At 44.0% G+C, this 15,000-nt stretch overlaps 1 protein-coding gene across 1 annotated transcript in view; it reads right to left on the bottom strand.

The window, feature by feature from the left end:
- The window catches only part of LOC118376614 (FERM and PDZ domain-containing protein 3-like), a 282,169-nt gene that overhangs the window by 265,774 nt on the left and 1,395 nt on the right, over positions 1-15,000 (bottom strand). The window lies entirely within an intron of this gene.

Below are 15,000 nucleotides of genomic sequence, written 5' to 3'. Positions count from 1 at the left end.
GTATGTGTGTGTGCATGTGCATGTGAGCGTAGGGGTAGGAGTGCATGAGTATATGGATGTGTGTGTGTAATTCTCCCTTTCGTGATGTGGAGTTGTGGTAGAGGACAGGTTACTATTTCCTGTAATCTAGAGGAGGCTTGTGGCAGCAGTAAGACCCTCAGGAGATAAAGAACCCTGCTGGTCTCTCCAGAGAGCATTTCAAGTGTGAGTGCGGTTGATGTTAGCTGCATTCCAAATGGCACCCTATTCCCCATGTAGTACACTTCTTTTGACCAGATCATCTGTGCATTCTAATGCCACTCAAGCCCCTCCTTCAGTCACAGGAGATGCAGAATTGGCAGCTGTGAAATGCATAGCGACATCAGTCAATCTAGCTAAGGGAAATACAAGTAAACAGTTTGACAGTATTAGAGGTAAATATTGAAGTAAATTAACTGTCAATGGGACACAGCATTCCAAATGGCATCCTATTCCCTATGTAGTGAACTACTTGACAGGCAGATCCAATCATTATACTAAATGTGTGGAATAAAACGCTTTCTGTAGTTCCTGTAGTGAAAGCCACTATAGTGAAGGGCAGGTTGTCATAGCCAGTATAGTGAAGGGCAGGTTGTCATAGCCAGTATAGTGAAGGTCAGGTTGTCGTAGCCAGTATAGTGAAGGGCAGGTTATCATAGCCAGTATAGTGAAGGTCAGGTTGTCATAGCCAGTATAGTGAAGGTCAGGTTGTCATAGCCAGTATAGTGAAGGTCAGGTTGTCATAGCCAGTATAGTGAAGGTCAGGTTGTTACAGCCAGTATAGTGAAGGTCAGGTTGTTACAGCCAGTATAGTGATAAGGCAGGTTGTTACAGCCAGTATAGTGAAGGGCAGGTTGTCGTAGCCAGTATAGTGAAGGTCAGGTTGTCATAGCCAGTATAGTGATAAGGCAGGTTGTTACAGCCAGTATAGTGAAGGGCAGGTTGTCATAGCCAGTATAGTGATAAGGCAGGTTGTCACAGCCACTATAGTTGTTATAAGGCAGGTTGTCACAGCCAGTATAGTGATAAGGCAGGTTGTCATAGCCAGTATAGTGATAAGGCAGGTTGTCACAGCCAGTATAGTGATAAGGCAGGTTGTCACAGCCAGTATAGTGATAAGGCAGGTTGTCATAGCCAGTATAGTGATACGGCAGGTTGTCATAGCCAGTATAGTGATAAGGCAGGTTGTCATAGCCAGTATAGTGATAAGGCAGGTTGTCACAGCCAGTATAGTTATAAGGCAGGTTGTCACAGCCAGTATAGTGATAAGGCAGGTTGTCACAGCCAGTATAGTGATAAGGCAGGTTGTCATAGCCAGTATAGTGATAAGGCAGGTTGTCACAGCCAGTATAGTGATAAGGCAGGTTGTCACAGCCAGTATAGTGATAAGGCAGGTTGTCACAGCCAGTATAGTGATAAGGCAGGTTGTCACAGTCAGTATAGTGATAAGGCAGGTTGTCATAGCCAGTATAGTGATAAGGCAGGTTGTCACAGCCAGTAGAGTGATAAGGCAGGTTGTCATAGCCAGTATAGTGATAAGGCAGGTTGTCACAGCCAGTATAGTGATAAGGCAGGTTGTCACAGCCAGTATAGTGATAAGGCAGGTTGTCACAGCCAGTATAGTGATAAGGCAGGTTGTCACAGCCAGTATAGTGATAAGGCAGGTTGTCACAGCCAGTATAGTGATAAGGCAGGTTGTCACAGCCAGTATAGTGATAAGGCAGGTTGTCACAGCCAGTATAGTGATAAGGCAGGTTGTCACAGCCAGTATAGTGATAAGGCAAGTTGTCACAGCCAGTATAGTGATAAGGCAGGTTGTCACAGCCAGTATAGTGATAAGGCAGGTTGTCACAGCCAGTATAGTGATAAGGCAGGTTGTCACAGCCAGTATAGTGATAAGGCAGGTTGTCACAGCCAGTATAGTGATAAGGCAGGTTGTCACAGCCAGTATAGTGATAAGGCAGGTTGTCACAGCCAGTATAGTGATAAGGCAGGTTGTCACAGCCAGTATAGTGATAAGGCAGGTTGTCACAGCCAGTATAGTGATAAGGCAGGTTGTCAGGTTGTCAGCCAGTATAGTGATAAGGCAGGTTGTCATAGCCAGTATAGTGATAAGGCAGGTTGTCACAGCCAGTATAGTGATAAGGCAGGTTGTCACAGCCAGTATAGTGATAAGGCAGGTTGTCACAGCCAGTATAGTGATAAGGCAGGTTGTCACAGCCAGTATAGTGATAAGGCAGGTTGTCACAGCCAGTATAGTGATAAGGCAGGTTGTCACAGCCAGTATAGTGATAAGGCAGGTTGTCACAGCCAGTATAGTGATAAGGCAGGTTGTCACAGCCAGTATAGTGATAAGGCAGGTTGTCACAGCCAGTATAGTGATAAGGCAGGTTGTCACAGCCAGTATAGTGATAAGGCAGGTTGTCACAGCCAGTATAGTGATAAGGCAGGTTGTCACAGCCAGTATAGTGATAAGGCAGGTTGTCACAGCCAGTATAGTGATAAGGCAGGTTGTCACAGCCAGTATAGTGATAAGGCAGGTTGTCACAGCCAGTATAGTGATAAGGCAGGTTGTCACAGCCAGTATAGTGATAAGGCAGGTTGTCACAGCCAGTATAGTGATAAGGCAGGTTGTCACAGCCAGTATAGTGATAAGGCAGGTTGTCACAGCCAGTATAGTGATAAGGCAGGTTGTCACAGCCAGTATAGTGATAAGGCAGGTTGTCACAGCCAGTATAGTGATAAGGCAGGTTGTCACAGCCAGTATAGTGATAAGGCAGGTTGTCACAGCCAGTATAGTGATAAGGCAGGTTGTCACAGCCAGTATAGTGATAAGGCAGGTTGTCACAGCCAGTATAGTGATAAGGATAAGGCAGGTTGTCACAGCCAGTTGTCACAGCCAGTATAGTGATAAGGCAGGTTGTCACAGCCAGTATAGTGATAAGGCAGGTTGTCATAGCCAGTATAGTGATAAGGCAGGTTGTCACAGCCAGTATAGTGATAAGGCAGGTTGTCACAGCCAGTATAGTGATAAGGCAGGTTGTCACAGCCAGTATAGTGATAAGGCAGGTTGTCACAGCCAGTATAGTGATAAGGCAGGTTGTCACAGCCAGTATAGTGATAAGGCAGGTTGTCACAGCCAGTATAGTGATAAGGCAGGTTGTCACAGCCAGTATAGTGATAAGGCAGGTTGTCACAGCCAGTATAGTGATAAGGCAGGTTGTCACAGCCAGTATAGTGATAAGGCAGGTTGTCACAGCCAGTATAGTGATAAGGCAGGTTGTCACAGCCAGTATAGTGATAAGGCAGGTTGTCACAGCCAGTATAGTGATAAGGCAGGTTGTCACAGCCAGTATAGTGATAAGGCAGGTTGTCACAGCCAGTATAGTGATAAGGCAGGTTGTCACAGCCAGTATAGTGATAAGGCAGGTTGTCACAGCCAGTATAGTGATAAGGCAGGTTGTCACAGCCAGTATAGTGATAAGGCAGGTTGTCACAGCCAGTATAGTGATATAGGCAGGTTGTCACAGCCAGTATAGTGATAAGGCAGGTTGTCACAGCCAGTATAGTGATAAGGCAGGTTGTCACAGCCAGTATAGTGATAAGGCAGGTTGTCACAGCCAGTATAGTGATAAGGCAGGTTGTCACAGCCAGTATAGTGATAAGGCAGGTTGTCACAGCCAGTATAGTGATAAGGCAGGTTGTCACAGCCAGTATAGTGATAAGGCAGGTTGTCACAGCCAGTATAGTGATAAGGCAGGTTGTCACAGCCAGTATAGTGATAAGGCAGGTTGTCACAGCCAGTATAGTGATAAGGCAGGTTGTCACAGCCAGTATAGTGATAAGGCAGGTTGTCACAGCCAGTATAGTGATAAGGCAGGTTGTCACAGCCAGTATAGTGATAAGGCAGGTTGTCGTAGCCAGTATAGTGATAAGGCCACTACTGGAACTCATCTATCTGCAGTTGTTTTTTATTGAATGGTTTGGGATCGTTGCCAATTTAACTAACATCTTTATACCACGCTGCTCTTTACACACACACACACACACACACACACACACACACACACACACACACACACACACACACACACACACACACACACACACACACACACACACACACACACACACACACACACACACACACACACACACACACACACACACACACACACACAAAAAAGGGTAAATAAATCTTCATGTTGTCATTAGGATATTTATAGCTCTGTTTTTTTACACCATTTATTATTGCTGTTAGTTGTTTTCTTTCATTCAGCACAATGTGTCCCTCTGACCTCCAGAGAGAGAGTGTGTGTGTGTGTGTGTGTGTGTGTGTGTGTGTGTGTGTGTGTGTGTGTGTGTGTGTGTGTGTGTGTGTGTGTGTGTGTGTGTGTGTGTGTGTGTGTGTGTGTGTGTGTGTGTGTGTGTGTGTGTGTGTGTGTGTGTGTGTGTGTGTGTGTGTGTGTGAAGCGCTTCAGCTAACCAGGGTGACCCCAGGCAGAGGGTGGGAGAGAATGCAGCAGCAGAGATAGAGAGAACAAGGGGGAGGGAACGAGAGAAGAGGGAACGAGAGAAGAGGGAGGAGGGAAGGAGGCTGCGTTCAGCCCTAGCTGCTATTGTGGTAGAGTGATAATGGGAAATTGAGGGAGAGAGAAAGAATGTATGAGAGAGTGAGAGGAAGTGAGAGAGAGAAGAGAGACCTCTGAGTGGATGATCTTTGCATGCTGTTCTGCTCAAAGCTAAAATGAGTAGGAGGGACTAACTCTCTCTCTCTCTCTCTCTCTCTCTCTCTCTCTCTCTCTCTCTCTCTCTCTCTCAGTGAGTGTCTTTGTTCCATGTACTCTGCTAAGAATTACAGATGGTTTCCATGGGAACTAAATAGAAATGTTCTGGACAGGATTATAAATTGTGATGGATCCTAGCAGGTGGACACCGTAGCGTAGAGTACAGTAAAGTAAAGTACAGTGAGGTACAGTACAGTATAGTATCGTATAGTATAGTACAGTACAGTACAGTGTAGTACAGTATATTACAGTGCAGTACAGTATAATAGAGTAGAGTTACACAATGTGATGTCAGCCACGTTGTTCTCTCCATGCAGAGGTCAGTGACCAGCTTTACAAAACCTGTGAGATACCTGTCAGCTGGTGCTGTCTCTGAGTGTCTACATGTGCTTGGCTGGAACAAAAGCCTGTAAACCCTTTATCTCTCCATGCCCACTGCTGTAGATGGAAGTCGAAGCACTGGAAACGTGCATGTGTGTGTGTGTGTGTGTGTGTGTGTGTGTGTGTGTGTGTGTGTGTGTGTGTGTGTGTGTGTGTGTGTGTGTGTGTGTGTGTGTGTGTGTGTGTGTGTGTGTGTGTGTGTGTGTGTGTGTGTGTGTGTGTGTGTGTGTGTGTGTGTGTGTGTGTGTGTGTGTGCATGTGTGTATCTAGTATGTGTGTTTTGGCAGAATTATGGAAGCAGCTCTTACTTAAGAGATTGGCATAATGCTCACTGTTTGCCTCATTTAAATGCCCTCCACTGTAATTGGTGTAATCTGTGAGTTTTATGTAGTGTTGGCCTGTTTTTGTAATGTGTTTTTTAATGGCTCTGCAGAGAGGCTAGCTGCTGCCAAATATCTGCAGGTGACCGGGCTGATTAGATTTTGGTGAATATGATGTCCTCTGTTTCTAATAATTAGCTAGATGATAAACTGAATCAGGTTAGTTACAACTGGGATTGGAGTTTAAACCTACAGGAGGGTATCTCTCCAGTTTGTTAGACTTTAAGATCAAGAAGGATTATACCCTGATGAAGACAGCTTGGCTGTCGAAACGTTGGTATTACATTTTTGCATCTGAGCTCCTAGAGTGTGCGGCTCTCTTTTATTTTCAAGTAAGACCTTAAGAACCTTGAGGTTATTCTGTTGATTGTATAGCCTGTTCTGTAGATTCTAAAGCCTGTTCGATATTTTCTAATGCCATTCTGAAGCCTGTTCTGTAGATTCTCTAGATTCTAAAACCAGATTCTAAAGCATGTTCTGTAGATTCTAAAACCAGATTCTAAAGCCTGTTCTGTAGATTCTAAAACCAGATTCTAAAGCCTGTTCTGTAGATTCTAAAGCCAGATTCTAAAGCCTGTTCTGTAGATTCTAAAACCAGATTCTAAAGCCTGTTCTGTAGAGATTCTAAAGCATGTTCTGTAGATTCTAAAACCAGATTCTAAAGCATGTTCTGTAGATTCGAAAACCAGATTCTAAAGCATGTTCTGTAGATTCGAAAACCAGATTCTAAAGCATGTTCTCTAAAACCAGATTTTAAAGCCTGTTCTGTAGATTCTCTAGATTCCAGATTCTTAAAAAAAAACTCTTCTCCCCAATTTCATGGTATCCAATTGTTAGTAGTTACTATCTTGCCTCATCACTACAACTCCCGTACGGGCTCGGGAGAGACCAAGGTCCTCCGAAACACAACCCAACCAAGCCGCACTGCTTCTTAACACAGCACGCATCCAACCCAGAAGCCAGCCACACCAATGTGTCAGAGGAAACACTGTGCACCTGGCAACCTGGTTAGCGTGTACTGCGCCCGGCCTGCCACAGGGGTCACTAGTGCGCGATGAGACAAGGATATCCCTTGCGGCCAAACCTTCCCTAACCCGGATGACGCTAGGCCAATTGTGCGTCGCCCCATGGACCTCCCGGTCGCAGCCGGCTGCTACAGAGCCTGGGCTCGAACCCAGAGTCTCTGGTGGCACAGCTAGCACTGCGATGCAGTGCCCTAGACCACTGCCCCACCCGGGAGGCCCTAAAGCCAGATTCTGAAGCCTGTTCTGTAGATTCTAAAGCCAGATTCTAAAGCTATTATATGAATTCAGATAAGTTCTTAGTCTTATTGTCTAGTGGAATGTGTCTTATCTTTCCCCAGTTAGATCTATCAGCTCATATCGTTGAATATTTCTTCCATGAAGACATGGGCGTGACCTTCAACACCTTGTGACGTTCACAGACTTTCAAGCTTTTCTCTCCAAGCATCAAATAACAAGTTTCTAAAAACAGATTCTCAAACTGGGAATGTACCTCACACAGACTCACTATTATCTCCAATCAGCCTAAGAAACATCTCTAAAAAGATGCATCTCTCAAAATACCAATTTTAGTTATTGGCAGAGTGGGAGCCTGCTCCCAAACCAAGCATTGAGGTTGCTTCCCAAATGGCACCCTATTCCCTATATAGTGCACTACTTTTGACCAGAGCCTTGTAGCACACTATATAGGGAATAGGGTTCCATTTGGGATACATTCCAAGAGTTCCCCTTTTCAGTTCGTTCCCTCTGACTGGCCTTGCCAATTGATGCGATCACAGAGAGAGGGTAATTGGTCGCTGGTTTGTAGTCTGGTTTTTGAAGCACTGGCTTCTGTCCCTGCTGACTTCAGTAGGCCGGGGGCTCTCTCTTTCTCTCTCTGTGTGCCTCTGTGTCTCTGTGTCTGTCTGTCTGTCTGTCTGTCTGTCTGTCTGTCTGTCTGTCTGTCTGTCTGTCTCTCTCTCTCTCTCTCTCTCTCTCTGTGCCTCTGTGTCTCTGTGTCTGTCTGTCTGTCTGTCTGTCTGTCTGTCTGTCTGTCTGTCTCTCTCTCTCTCTCTCTCTCTCTCTCTGTGTGTGCCTCTGTGTCTCTGTGTCTGTCTGTCTGTCTGTCTGTGCCTCTGTGTCTCTGTGTCTCTGTGTCTCTGTCTGTCTGTCTGTCTGTCTGTCTGTCTGTCTGTCTGTCTGTCTGTCTGTCTCTGTCTCTCTCTCTCTCTCTCTCTCTCTCTGTGTGCCTCTGTGTCTCTGTGTCTGTCTGTCCTGTCTGTCTGTCTGTCTGTCTGTCTCTCTCTCTCTCTCTGTGCCTCTGTGTCTCTGTGTCTCTGTGTCTGTCTGTCTGTCTGTCTGTCTGTCTGTCTGTCTGTCTGTCTGTCTGTCTGTCTGTCTGTCTGTCTCTCTCTCTCTCTCTCTCTCTCTCTGTGCTCTGTGTCTGTGTCTGTCTGTGTCTCTGTGTCTCTGTGTCTGTCTGTCTGTCTGTCTCTCTCTCTCTCTCTCTCTCTCTCTGTGTGCCTGTGTCTGTGTCTCTGTGTCTGTCTGTCTGTCTGTCTGTCTGTCTGTCTGTCTGTCTGTCTCTCTCTCTCTCTCTCTCTCTCTCTCTCTGTGCCTCTGTGTCTCTGTGTCTCTGTGTCTGTCTGTCTGTCTGTCTGTCCTCTGTCTGTCTGTCTGTCTGTCTGTCTGTCTGTCTGTCTGTCTGTCTGTCTGTCTGTCTGTCTGTCTGTCTGTCTCTCTCTCTCTGTGCCTCTGTGTCTGTCTGTCTGTCTGTCTGTCTGTCTGTCTGTCTGTCTGTCTGTCTCTTTCTCTCTCTCTCTCAATTCAATTCAATTCAATTCAAGGGCTTTATTGGCATGGGAAACATGTGTTAACATTGCCAAAGCAAGTGAGGTAGACAACATACAAAGTGAATATATAAAGTGAAAAACAACAAAAATGAACAGTAAACATTACACATACAACAGTTTCAAAACAGTAAAGACATTACAAATGTCATATTATATATATATATATATATATATATATATATATATATATATATATATCTATATATATATATATCTATATATATATATATATACACAATGTACAAATAATTAAAGGACACAAGATAAAATAAATAAGCATAAATAATAAGCATAATAAGCATCTCTCTCTCTCTCTCTGTGTGCCTCTGTGTCGCTCTGTCTGTCTGTCTGTCTGTCTGTCTCTCTCTCTCTGTGTGCCTCTGTGTCTCTGTGTCTGTCTGTCTGTCTGTCTGTCTGTCTGTCTGTCTGTCTCTCTCTCTCTCTCACTGTGCCTCTGTGTCTCTCACTGTGCCTGTCTGTCTGTCTGTCTGTCTGTCTGTCTGTCTGTCTGTCTGTCTGTCTGTCTGTCTGTCTGTCTGTCTGTCTGTCTCTCTCTCTCTCTCTCTCTCTCTCTCTCTCTCTCTCTCTCTCTCTCTCTGTGCCTCTGTGTCTGTCTGTCTGTCTGTCTGTCTGTCTGTCTGTCTGTCTGTCTGTCTGTCTGTCTCTCTCTCTCTCTCTCTCTCTCTCTCTCTCTCTCTGTGCCTCTGTGTCTGTCTGTCTGTCTGTCTGTCTGTCTGTCTGTCTGTCTGTCTGTCTGTCTGTCTCTCTCTCTCTCTCTCTCTCTCTCTCTCTCTCTCTCTCTCTCTCTCTCTCTCTCCTCTCTCTCTCTCTCTCTCTCTCTCTCTCTCTCTCTCTCTCTCTCTCTCTCTCTCTCTCTCTCTCTCTCTCTCTCTCTCTCTCTCTCTCTCTCTCTCTCTCTCTCCCCCCCCCTGTGTGTGTAGTAATGTATGCTCAAACCAACACCAGTGGACGGCTCATCTCTCCCAGGCAGCCACAGGCAATTCTGAATAAGCACTGGGCCAATCTTTGAGATGCACTTTGGAGGCTGCCGCACACATCATGCCTGTCACTGATATCCATCGCACTAACACTTTCACCTGGTTAGAGTGGATGCATTATGGTGTTTCAGAGGATGCATGGCTCTCGACCTTCACCTCTCCCGAATTCGTAAGGGAGTTGCAGCGATGGGACAAGACCGTAACTGCCAATTGGATGTCACACAATTGGGAAGAAAAAGGGGTAAAAGTACAAAATAATTAATATATAATATCTTTAAGCTCTGTCAAGTTGTTTGTTGATCATTGCTAGACAGCCATTTTTATGTCTTGCCATCGATTTTCAAGTCGATTTAAGTCAAAACTGAAACCAGTGACTGTAACATTCAATGTCGTCTTGGTAAGCAACTCCAGTGTATATTTGGCCTTGTGTTTTAGGCTATTGTCCTGCTGAAAGGGGAATTTGTCTCCCAGTGTCTGTTGGAAAGCAGGATTTTACCTGTGCTTAGCGCTATTCCGTTTCTTTTTATCCTAAAATGTCCCTAGTTCTTGCTGATGACAAGCGTACCCATAACATAATGCAGCCACCACCATGCTGGAATATATGAAGAGTGGCACCCAGTGATGTGTTGTGTTGGATTTGGCCCAAACATAAAGCTTTTTTCAGGACATAAAGTTGATTTCTTTTCACCATTTTTTGCAGTTGTACTTTAATGCTTTATTGCAAACAGGATGCATGTTTTGGAATATTTTTATTCCGTACATGCTTCCTTGTTTTCATTCTGTCATTCATGTTAATATTGTTAATAAACAATGTTGTTGATTCATCCTCAGTATTCTCCTATCACGGCCATTAAACTCTAACTATTTTAAAGTCAATATTGGCCTCATGGTGAAATCCCTTAGCAGTTGGTTTTCTTTCTCTCCAGCAAATGCGTTAGGAAGGACGCCTGTATCTTTGTGGTGTCTGGGTGTATTGATACACCATTCAAAGTGTAGTTAATAACTTCACTATGCTCAAGGGGATATTCAATGTCTGCTTTTTATTTTTACCCACCTAAAAAGGTTCCCTACCTTGCTGGGCATTGGAAAACCTCCCTGGTGTTTGCGGTTGAATTTGTGTTTGAAATTCCCTGCTCGACTGAGGGACCTTACATATAATTGTATGTGTGAGGTACAGAGATGAGGTAAACACTATTATTGTACACAGAGTGAGTCCATGCAACTTATTATGTGATAAGCACATTTTTACAGCGGAACTTATTTAGGCGTTCCATTACAAAGGGGTTAAATACTTACTGACTCAAGACATGTCAGCTTTTCATAAAAAAACTGTTTGTAAACATTTCTAAAAACATAATTCCACTTTGACATTTATGGGGTATTGTGTGTGAGCCAGTGACACAAACTCTACATTTTAAATTCAGGCTGTAACACAACAAAATCAAGAGAAAGTCAAGGTGTGAACAATATCTGAAGGCACTGTATCTCCAGGCTGTCAGCCTGTTACATAATCACCACTAGCCAGCTTCCACCTAGTAACCTGTCGTGAACTTAGTCACCATAAAGACTGATGCCCTTGTACAGTTGAAGTCGGAAGTTAACATATACTTAGATAGGAGTCATAAAAAATAGTTTTTCAACCACTCCACAAATTCTTGTTAATTAACTAAATATAGTTTTGACAAGTTTGTTAGGATATCTACTTTGTGCTTGACACAAGTCATTTCAACAATTGTTTACAGACATTTTATTTCACTTATAATTCACTCTATCACAATTCCAGTGGGTCAGAAGTTTACATACACTAAGTCAACTGTGTCTTTAAACAGATTGGAAAATTCCAGAAAATTATATCATGGCTTTAGAAACTTCTGATAGGCTAATTGACATCATTTGAGTCAATTGGAGGTGTATCTGTGGATGTATTTCAAGCCCTACCTTCAAATTCAGTGCCTCTTTGCTTGACATCATGGGAAAATCAAAAGAAATCAGCCAAGACCTCAGAAAAAAAAATTGTAGACCTCCACAAGTCTGGTTCATCTTTGGGAGTAATTTCCAAATTACTGAAGTTACCACTTTCATCTGTACAAACAATAGTACGCAAGTATAAACACCAATGGATTTATACCGCTCAGGAAGGAGACGCATTCTGTCTCCTAGAGATGAACGTACTTTGGTGTGAAAAGTGCAAATCAATCCCAGAACAACAGCAAAGGACATTGTGAAGATGCTGGAGGAAACAGGTACAAAAGTATCTATATCCACAGTAAAACAAGTCCTATATCGACATAACCTGAAAGGCCGCTCAGCAAGGAAGAAGCCACTTCTCCAAAACCGCCATAAAATAGCCAGACTACGGTTTGCAACTGCACATGGGGACAAAGATCGTACTTTTTGGAGAAATGTCCTATGGTCTGATGAAATAAAATAGAACTGTTTGGCCATAATGACCATCGTTATATTTGGAGGAAAAAGGGGGACGCTTGCAAGCTGAAGAACATCATCCCAACCATGAAGCTTAGGGGTGGCAGCATCATGTTGTGTTGGTGCTTTGCTGCAGGATGGACTGGTGCACTTCACAAAATAGATGGCAACATGAGGGAGGAAAATTCTGTGGATATATTGAATCAACATTTCAAGACATCAGTCAGGAAGTTAAAGCTTGGTTGGGAAATGGGTCTTCCAAATGGACAATGACCCCAAGCATACTTGCAAGCAAAGTTGTGGCAAAATGGCTTAAGGACAACAAAGTCAAGGTATTGGAGTGGCCATCACAAAGCACTGATCTCAATTCTATAGAAAATTTGAGGGCAGAACTGAAAAAGTGTGTGCGAACAAGGAGGCCTACAAACCTGACTCAGTTACACCATCTCTGTCAGGAAGAATGGGGCAAGATTCACCCAACCTATTGTTGGAAGCTTGTGGAAGGCTACCCGAAACGTTTGACCCAAGTTAAACAATTTAAAGGCAAATACTAATTGAGTGTATGTAAACTTCTGACCCACTGGGAATGTAATGAAAGAAATGAAAGCTGAAATAAATCATTATCACTACTATTATTCTGATATTTCATATTCTTAAAATAAAGTGGTGATCCTAACTGACCTAAGACAGGGAATTTTTACTAGGATTAAATGTCAGGAATTGTGAAAAACCTAGTTTAAAAATATTTAGCACAGGTGTATGTAAACTTCCGACTTGAACTGTATATAATTATACAGACTCTAACATTACTCGTTCTGATATTTCTTTATATTTGGGGATTCGTATGTATTGTTTTCTATTGTTAGGCCGCACTGTTGGAGCTAGAAACATAAGCATTTCGCTGCAGCTGCGATAACATCTGCTAAATACTGTATTTGATTTGATTTGACACATAGTCAACACAGTCTATCTGTGACTGTTTTTCTTGGGACTGCTACTGGCTTTCAATGCTTTCCTTGTCACGCTATCTTGCTTCTCCCTCAGCTCCTTGTCTGTCTGTCTCACTACTGCTGTGAAGGTTGCTCCTTGCCTCACTACTTATGTGAATGCCTCTCCTTGTCTTGCTACTGCTGTGAAGGTCTCACTTTTTCCCATTACTGATGTGAAGGTCTCTCCTTGTCTCACTACTGCTGTGAAGGTCTCACTTTTTCCCATTACTGATGTGAAGGTCTCTCCTTGTCTCACTACTGCTGTGAAGATCTCTCCTTGTCTTGCTACTGCTGTGAAGGTCTCTCCTTGTCTTGCTACTGCTGTGAAGGTCTCACTTTTTCCCATTACTGATGTGAAGGTCTCTCCTTGTCTCACTACTGCTGTGAAGATCTCTCCTTGTCTTGCTACTGCTGTGAAGGTCTCTCCTTGTCTCACTACTGCTGTGAAGGTCTCTCCTTGTCTCACTACTGCTGTGAAGATCTCTCCTTGTCTCACTACCTATGTGACGGTCTCTACTTGTCTCACTACTGCTGTGAAAGTCTCTCTTTGTCTCACTACTTCAGTGACGGCCGCTCCTTGTCCCACTAATTCTGTGAAGGTCTCCCCTGTCTCACTACTTCTATGAAGGTCTCTCCTTGTCTCACTACTGCTGTGGAGAGACTTTCACTACTGCTGTGAGACTTTCACTACTGCTGTGAAAGTCTCTCCATGTCTCACTACTGCTGTGAAAGTCTCTGTCTCACTACTGGTGTGAAGGTCTCTCCTTGTCTCACTACTGCTGTGAAGTTCTCTCCTTGTCTTACTACTGCTGTGAATGTCTCTCTTTGTCTCACTACTGCTGTGAAAGTCTCTCTTTGTCTCACTACTTCTGTGACGGCCGCTCCTTGTCTCACTAATTCTGTGAAGGTCTCCCCTTTCTCACTACTTCTATGAAGGTCTCTCCTTGTCTCACTACTGCTGTGGAGAGACTTTCACTACTGCTGTGAGACTTTCACTACTGCTGTGAAAGTCTCTCTATGTCTCACTACTGCTGTGAAAGTCTCTGTCTCACTACTGATGTGAAGGTCTCTCCTTGTCTCACTACTGCTGTGAAGTTCTCTCCTTGTCTCACTACCTATGTGAAGGTCTCTCCTTCTCCCACCACTCAGAGTCTGCCTGTTACTGTCTTTCCCTAGACTGATCCAAGCCATCCTTCCTCCCTTCTTCTTTACTTCTAGTCTGAACTGATCCTAGCCGCCCTTCCTTCCTCCCTCTTCTTCTTTACTTCTAGTCTGAACTGATCCTAGCCTTCCTTCCTCCCTCTTCTTCTTTACTTCTAGTCTGAACTGATCCTAGCCTTCCTTCCTCCCTCTTCTTCTTTACTTCTAGTCTGAACTGATCCTAGCCTTCGTTCCTCCATCTTCTTTACTTCTAGTCTGGACTGATCCGAGCCTTCCTTCCTCCCTCTTCTTCTTTACTTCTAGTCTGAACTGATCCTAGCCGTCCTTGCTCCCTCTTCTTCTTTACTTCTAGTCTGGACTGATCCTAGCCTTCCTTCCTCCCTCTTCTTCTTTACTTCTAGTCTGAACTGATCCTAGCCTTCCTTCCTTCCTCCCTCTTCTTCTTTACTTCTAGTCTGGACTGATCCCAGCCTTCCTTCCTCCCTCTTCTTCTTTACTTCTAGTCTGGACTGATCCTAGCCTTCCTTCCTCCCTCTTCTTCTTTACTTCTAGTCTGGACTGATCCCAGCCGTTCTTCCAGCCTCATCTTCTTCTTCTCCACTTCTACTCTGTCTGTTTTTGTTATTCCATCTCTCTGCTCCTAGCTTGCACATCCCTTCTCAGTTTGGTATGTCTTGGCTCAGCCCTAGACCAGTAGCTGTGAAATATGTCTTCACCAACACTGCCAGTCATACACACTCTGCAGTCTCCCCAAAGCATTCATTTTAACGCTTCAGAATCATCCCTCTTCTAAACTTCAGAAATATAAACTCACTCCTCAGCCAGAAGTACAACAACATTACTCTATTTCAGCCAATATACTGTAGTATCAGCCAGTATACTGTAGTATCAGCCAGTATACTGTAGTACCAGCCGGTATACTGTAGTATCAGCCAGTATACTATAGTATCAGCCAGTATACAGTCGTATCAGCCAGCTATGGGAAGGTAACCACAGAGATATACAGTA

Source organism: Oncorhynchus keta, chromosome 4, assembly GCF_023373465.1.
Source record: "Oncorhynchus keta strain PuntledgeMale-10-30-2019 chromosome 4, Oket_V2, whole genome shotgun sequence".
Classification (NCBI taxonomy): Eukaryota; Metazoa; Chordata; class Actinopteri; order Salmoniformes; family Salmonidae; genus Oncorhynchus; species Oncorhynchus keta.
Note: the sequence above shows the minus strand (reverse complement) of the source record. Positions and strands in the feature narration are given on the sequence as shown.